At 36.8% G+C, this 7500-nt stretch overlaps 1 protein-coding gene across 1 annotated transcript in view; it reads left to right on the forward strand.

Moving 5' to 3' along the window:
- The first annotated feature begins 1239 nt into the window (after positions 1 to 1239).
- LOC136832277 (uncharacterized) overlaps positions 1240 to 7500 on the forward strand; it is a 236354-nt gene continuing 230093 nt past the window's right edge. Inside the window, exon 1 of the mRNA XM_067093146.1 lies at positions 1240 to 1570. The gene's annotated coding sequence lies outside the window, so the exon portion shown is untranslated. The remainder of the gene's footprint in view (positions 1571 to 7500) is intronic.

The following is a 7500-nucleotide window of genomic DNA, read 5'->3' on the forward strand; positions in this document are numbered from 1 at the left end:
TGAAAAGCGAGACACAGAAAACGAAACAAAAAGAGGATAAGACAGAGAGAAATAAAAGTGAAGGTAAACATGACGAAACGGTAAACACACTTGATGAATACTCAGTATTTGTAAAGCTCCAAAGTTACAGTTACTTTATCATATAACAGTACTGAAAAAAAGTAACTATAAAATCAGAACAGGAAGAGAATCACGGGTACAGCAAACACAGCTCGTCGTCAATAGCTACTAAGAATTTCAGCTGTATTCAACAAATATGAAGGTAATGGAAAAACATACGAGAAAATAATAACGCAATGATATATGTTCACGAATACGTAAGGAAAATTACAAAGAAAAACTATTCTGAAAGTGAAACACGCGACGTTAATGTTTACCGAGAAATCAGTATCAAATGTTCAATGACGTGTTCAACATATATGAAATTAAAGAACATTAAAACATCACTGCAAGTACCCAAATCTTTGAAAGAATTCACACCACAACCATTTCCACTCAAAATTCATCTTTAGCGAAACTTACTGTAGATGTACAAGATCGATCAAATCGACAAATGAAAACAAGAAGAAAACGTTACTAACAATTAAGACCATATACGAACATAGGAGCAAGACTCCAAAACAAAACCTCTTAAGCATAATCCATAAAACGTCTATCATAAGTGCTGTTATTATTCTAAAAAAAAAAAAAAAACGAAAGTAACACATTTATTCTAAAAAAAAAAAAAAAAGGAAGAAAAACAACGAGGTCATTAACATGGGAAAAGAAGACCATTCCTACAAGGCGGTCAATCCACTATCACTGCCGAGCACACAGTACTGACGAGGGGCGCGAAGCCGGCCCACCGCGGGCGTCCAATAAAGTCCTTGAGCGGGTGTGGCAAGGCAGGTGGGGTGCGGACCGGCCGAGAGACTCTAAAGGACTTTGTTGTAGGGGTGGCGGAGGTACCGAGGAAGGAGTGCGGAGATCCAAGCGCGCGGCGGTTGCATTTGTGAGTCCACGTTGAAAGATCGAAGGCTTAAAAAATGAAAGAGAAGAAGTTGGAGTCCCGGAGAGAGTGGGGAGTAGACAAAGGGGGAGGTTGGTTTGGAAGGAAGGGTTTAGAGGAGGAGGACCTGAGGAAGGGACGTATGGAGGGGTCCAGCACCATTGCTGTGGTGGTAGTGAGCAGAAAGCAGTAGGGAATCTCTCTCTCTCTCTCTCTATTCTCCCTCTCCACTCTCTCTCTCTCTCTGCTCTTCATTCTCTCTCTCTCTCTCTCTCAACCTCAACCTCTCCTAGACTTGAGTCCCTCTCCCTGACACACTCACGGTCCCAGTTACCCTTCAACCGCCTCGGCGTGCGGACGTCGCCAGTTGGTTTCTCGCAACTCGACGTGCGCGTGTGAGTGTGGTGCATGAGTGAGTGAGACTTTTCTGAACGTGAATGAGTGATTGCTCCGCTGGATGGCTGCCTCCTCCTCCTACTCACCAACATCATCATCATCACCATCTTCCTCACCATCCCGTTCATTCTCCTCCTTTCTACAACCCAGGTGTGAAAAGGCATCATCTTCATCTTCGTGTCTCAGGTAAAAATCTGTCCCCTACATTTCTATTGGGTTAAAATCGTGCAAAGCACGTGATAGTTGTTAGTGTTCACATGTCATTAACTGACATGATGTTTTTGTAGCATGTAAGGCAAGAATAATTATCAGCATTTCATTGTAAATCACTAATAAAAAAACCTCGTTGGAAAAATTAATTTTGAAGGATTTCTGCTACATCCACGACAAAGGTTAAAACCAACAGTAAATTGTGACCTATATAAAATACATATAATGATAGAAAAAAAATGATAAGAACGTGATAATCAAATAAATCTCCGAGAAGTCATAAACGGCAAAAACGTTTCCCTAAATCACCCGGGGTGATTATGAATTGACAGATCAAGACGTCATTGGTGATTTGTATTAAGAATATTTCACTTAAGTTTACGCTTGACAGATTTTTTATCGCAACGAAAGTTCTAAGTTTTTATACACAAACACACACATACATATATATATGTATATATATATATATATATACTGTATGTATGTATATATACTATTAAAAATATGAAATGCTGTATATAACAGTTTACGCTAATTAACACTTGTATAAATTAATTTTCAATATTTCATGAAAATACAAAGATCAGTTTTTCAGTGTTCATTCAAAACTTCCTTGACAAACCCTTGTTGAGGACAGATATGAAATTACAAATCGGTGTCAATTTTGTAAACCATACTACTTTTCACTGATTATATCATGGCAAGGAAAAGAAAATTCTATAGGAAGTTTTCTACAGTATTTTTTAAAGGACAAGTTCTGCATGCATAACTTTTATTACATCATTTTTCGAGCGAGAATTTTTTTTCGTTATTTTACCATTTAAAAAAAAAACAATAAAAACCACATTTCGTATACTCAAAACTTTTAATGACTGGGTAAAAATGTATATAATCCCATCTGGTTTTAAATCTTCAACAACAAACTATTGAGTGTAAAAAATAAACATTTAAAACAGTGAATGACTAAACTACTCCAAAAGCATAAAATACTTCTTCCAAGTCAAAACAGCAAACAAAAAAAACCTAAACCCCAAATTAAGTTTCCAAATTCAGAGGGGAAATTGACAGGTGCTCCGTAACGTAAACGGTTCCGCACATGTCACATCACAGCAAAAGACAGTTAGCATCCCCCCCTCGTCTCCTTCCCCGTCCCTCAACCCTCCCCATCACTCGCATGCAGGGAGGGAGGGAGGGAGAGAGAGAGAGAGAGAGAGAGGGAGAGGGGCAGGCAGGCAGGCAAGGAGGCAAGCAGCGGGGCATCTGTCTGTCTTAATCTGACTAATGTAAAAAGTTTGTGAGTTTGCTAAAACTGCTTGCAAACTTGGCCGTCGCCTGGCGTAGCCCGGTTCGCTCCAGCGCTGATCCTCAATCCGAGAAGCAATAATTCCTCTTCAAACTTTTAGGACGGAATGCAAATTTCTCTTATTCGTCTTTTCCAAGAGTTCTTCTTCTCTGTCTTTTGACATCTTAACATCGGGCCACTTCTCTTCATTCTGTTTCCATTCTTTCGTTATGCGTTTTGAACAGTTGAATTATTCTCGCTCCTATTCGTGTTTCCAAAATGTTTTTTATTTGTTTTAATTTTTGCTTTGTCATCTAAAGAACCTCCGACGTTTGACCCTCATTCGTCTTTTCAAAGAGTTTTGATTTACTTTGATATGTTAACGTTTCATTTACTTTGGGATAGACCTTTTAAACGGTTGAATTCTTTATTATTCGTAAATTCAGTTTATTTCTTACACACATTTTAACATCAACTATTTTTTTTTTTTTCTTTAAATCTCTCTTATTCGTCTTTCAAAGGAGTTTCGGCTTTGTTTGCCACTTTTACATCGCTAACATTTTTTTGTTCGTTCTACATAGGATTTTATTCTTTTGGAATTTAAGTCGCTTGTGCTTGTTTTATTACTTGTTAGACACCAGTTAATGAGCAATATATTTAATTTTCTTCAAACGCTTTAACATCGGTGACATTTCTTCTCTTATTCATCTTTTCATTTTGTCATTTTAATATAAGCATAAAAATGTTCGTGTTTTGCTATAGTCCTATTGTCATTTCTACCCTAACTTTTTCTTATACTTTCTTATGATAACTCATCTAAAAAGATTTTCTTTTGTGCTTTTTGAAATTTTAAAAATATTACTGGGTAATATTCAGTAGTATTTTCGTCTACAAATTTCAGAGTTAATAATGTAAATGTATAATGGTATAGTATTCGTTCAACAGGTACGACATCTTTCCAGGTATATCATTATTTTCTAACAGTTTTCCCAAATATAATTTTCTCAAAAGTGTGTATTTTTTATTTTATTTTATAACATGACTTTACTGACAATGTTGAACTTTAAATTAATGATATTTTGAGGATGGGATATTCTTACAACTGTTAGAAACCTGTATGGTAGTATAAGGAACTCTCTCTCTCTCTCTCTCTCTCTCTCTCTCTCTCTGCCACATTTATTCTTTAAATGTTGAATCGTGAATGATTCCCAGTGAGGAGAACTTCCCTCACATTGACAGATTATTCATATTCACAGAACCTTTTACACGCATGCGCCATTCACCTCGATCTTGGGCGCACTCTCGCCTTTTCTGGATATAAAGGCCCTTTCTTCTCAATACCTTTCATGACATCTCTCTCTCTCTCTCTCTCTCTAGGACCTCCTCTCCTCCTTCATAACACTTCAGATAATACAATCCATTTTCTCTACACATACACACACACATACTAAATGTTTACACATAAACTTATTTTTCTCTTTTGTGTACGTGAAATATGCATAAAAGTTAGTAGTAACATCACTTTTTTGTTTAATATTCTTCTACACGCTCTTCTCTTCCCCTTTTCTGCCTATCACACCACAAGTCTACCCAGTTGTAAATTATTCCCAGCGTCTGCTAGGGTGAAGAAAAAGGGAGTAGGGCCAGCAGTCTCATCCCTAGAGGCTTGCGGAGAGACCTGAAGGGCGTACACTTCTTTTCACTACTCTATCCATAGGGTAAAAAGGCGTATGATGAAAAAGATACATATTTTGCATAATACTGAGAGCTGAGACAAAAGAGAGAAGCCATTCATTAGTACCCTCAAGAACAACACTTCTCTATCACTCTCTGCTTAGTTTTCTGGCATCTCTGAGTTTTGGGTCGCAAAAAAAAAAAAAGTTCCTGATCACGGAAAGGGAAATCGAGCAAGCTCGACCTCTCTTATCGCAATAATTTCCTATGATCCGATGCATGTAATTTGTTGGGACTTCTCTCTCTCTCTTTTCTCTCTCTCCTTACTTTCTGTTATAACGCGCCAGACAATTCTCAGTAAATCATCACCTTGTCGTCAAGTTTCTCCCCCAGATATCAACAACAGGGACTCTAGTAGTTGCGATGCCAGGAAAATTCTTACTTACAAATTATACATTTTGGAAATATCCCATGTTTTGAAGCCAGATTATTCTGAATCAGTTTTTAGCCTTAAACTTTATGCCAGACTTAAACTTTACACTTGAACTTTATCCCAGATAAACTGATTACTAGGAACCTTGACAGTTCAACGCCAGATAATTCCTAATCATCTATCTGCGATAGATCTGAAATCTTTGTTATCAGAAAACGTTATAAGCAAATGACGTACAGAATACGAAAGATTTCCCAAGCACACCATGAGTGATGCTAACTGTCGAACGTCGACGCACTTCTTTACAGCAATCTTATATTGAGAAATTACTTTACTAAGCATCTCCGAATACATTACTCTCTCCATCTTTTCAAAAAACAACACATAATTTACCACGTCGCGGATATTCATTACAAATATGGACGAACTCTCTTAAATAACACAGAAACTAGCTAATTTTCGTAATTCAGGCGTAATGTAACTGTAAGCCTGAAATCACCTGTGGGATTGATTTTAATGAAAAGACCTCTGCTCTCATTCATTCTGGAACATTGTATTTTTGCCCGCTTCCAAATTACGAAAATACCTTCTATCTTTTACCTCTGAATTATGAACTATGAAAACACCTTTTACCAATAACCAAAGTCCTTGAAGTACGCCTCTCCCGCTGACTTCATTAGTGAGGTTTTGAGGGCTGACAATGACGTGCCTATCGGAGGTAGTGAAGTCACCTAACCATCTGACAGTTGCCTTATCAGTGTTCGAACGTCCAACCTCCGCGTCCATTCTTCTACCGGATTCTTTCGTAGCGAGATATCAACCAAGAGGGGAAAAAGAATGGGAGGAAATGAACGAGAGACCCTCTCAACCTGTCTTCAGAAACCTTTTCATTTTTTCTTCCCCTGTAATGCTTCTTGCTATGTTGAGTTTTTTTTTTTCTTGCTGCTAGCCAAGGACCAAAAGGTAATGCTTCTTGCAATGTCCAGTTTTTTTTCTCTTGCTGGCTAACTAAGGACCAAAAAGTAATGCTTCTTGCTATGTCAAGGATTTTTTTTCTTGTTGGCTAGCTAAGGACCAACAAGTAATGTTTATTGCTATGTCGAGTTTTTTTTTCTTGCTACTTGCCAGGGTAAAGTAATGTTTCTTTAAGTATGTCGATTTTATCTTGCTGCTAGCCAAAGACCAAAAGCAATGCTTCTTGCTATGTCAAGTTTTCTTGTTCTTCTGAGTTTTTGCTATGTCGAGTTTTTTTTTCTTGCTGCTAGCCAAGGACCAAAAAGTAATGTTTCTTGCTATGTCGATTTTTTATCTTGCTGCTAGCCAAAGACCAAAAAGCAATGCTTCTTGCTATATCGAGTTTTTCTTATTCTTGCTGCTGGCCAAGGACCAAAAATTAATGCTTCTTGCTATGTCTTTTTTTTTTTTTTTTTTTTTTTGCTGTTAGCCAAGGACCAAAAAGTATTGCTTCTTGCTATGTCGAGGATTTTTTTTTTTTTTTTTTTGGCTGGATATTCAAGGACCAAAAAGTATTGCTTCTTGCTATCGTAAGGACACTTTTCATTTTGCTGGATAGCCAAGGACCAAAAAGTAATGCTTCTTGCAATGTCAAGGACTTTTTGTTTGCTGGCTAGTCAAGAACCAAACATTTTTTTCTGTTTCCTTTAATTTTTTTAAGAATTGTTTAAACTCTCCACCAGAACTCGTGCTTATTACTTACTATGTTGATTTTCGAGCCTGATTATGACGCAATCCCACTTGCATCAGAACCCTATTGGGATGCTGCGATTTTCGTCAACGATTTACTATTTTCCTGTGCAAGATAAAGGTATTAATCGGTTTTTTTTAATCCAGGCTTGGTATCAACACGAATTTATGACCTCTCACACAGCACTGACCACGGCCAACCACCGCCCCCTTTTTATTTTAACTCTCTAACCCTTTTTTCACGATTCATCCGAAATTTCAACTTTCTCTTGATTGTGAGACGGTGGTGATTTTTATAGTATTCAAACTTTTGAAATGCTCGTCCATATAATATATATACAGTATATACAATATATATATATATATATATATATATATATATATATATATATATATATATATATATATATATATATATATATATATATATATATATATATATATCATCTGACCTAAATCCTTTCAATATCAGACGCCATATTATTTATAACTGGCAAAAAACCACTTCAACTAAAAAACCTATCCTCTTTGCCAAACTTTGACAAGATGCCTTTATCTCCGAAAAAGTGACCGTCCCGGGCAAAAAAGTATATAAATAAAAATAAAAGAAACCAAAAATAAATAAGGGGAAAAAATGACTCAAAACTTTTCTCCTTTTCGAAAAATTATGGGAAAACAACGAAAAGCTTTTTGAAACTTGGAATTTTTTTCTTTCCTCGGTTTTCCTCTTCTCGTTCCGTAAAGGGTCCTGGAACTGGACGACTCACTGGATTCACTGAGTCTCACTTCGACTCCCAGCCAATCTTCAACTAA

The sequence above is a fragment of the Macrobrachium rosenbergii genome, chromosome 49 (assembly GCF_040412425.1).
Source record: "Macrobrachium rosenbergii isolate ZJJX-2024 chromosome 49, ASM4041242v1, whole genome shotgun sequence".
NCBI lineage: Eukaryota > Metazoa > Arthropoda > Malacostraca > Decapoda > Palaemonidae > Macrobrachium > Macrobrachium rosenbergii.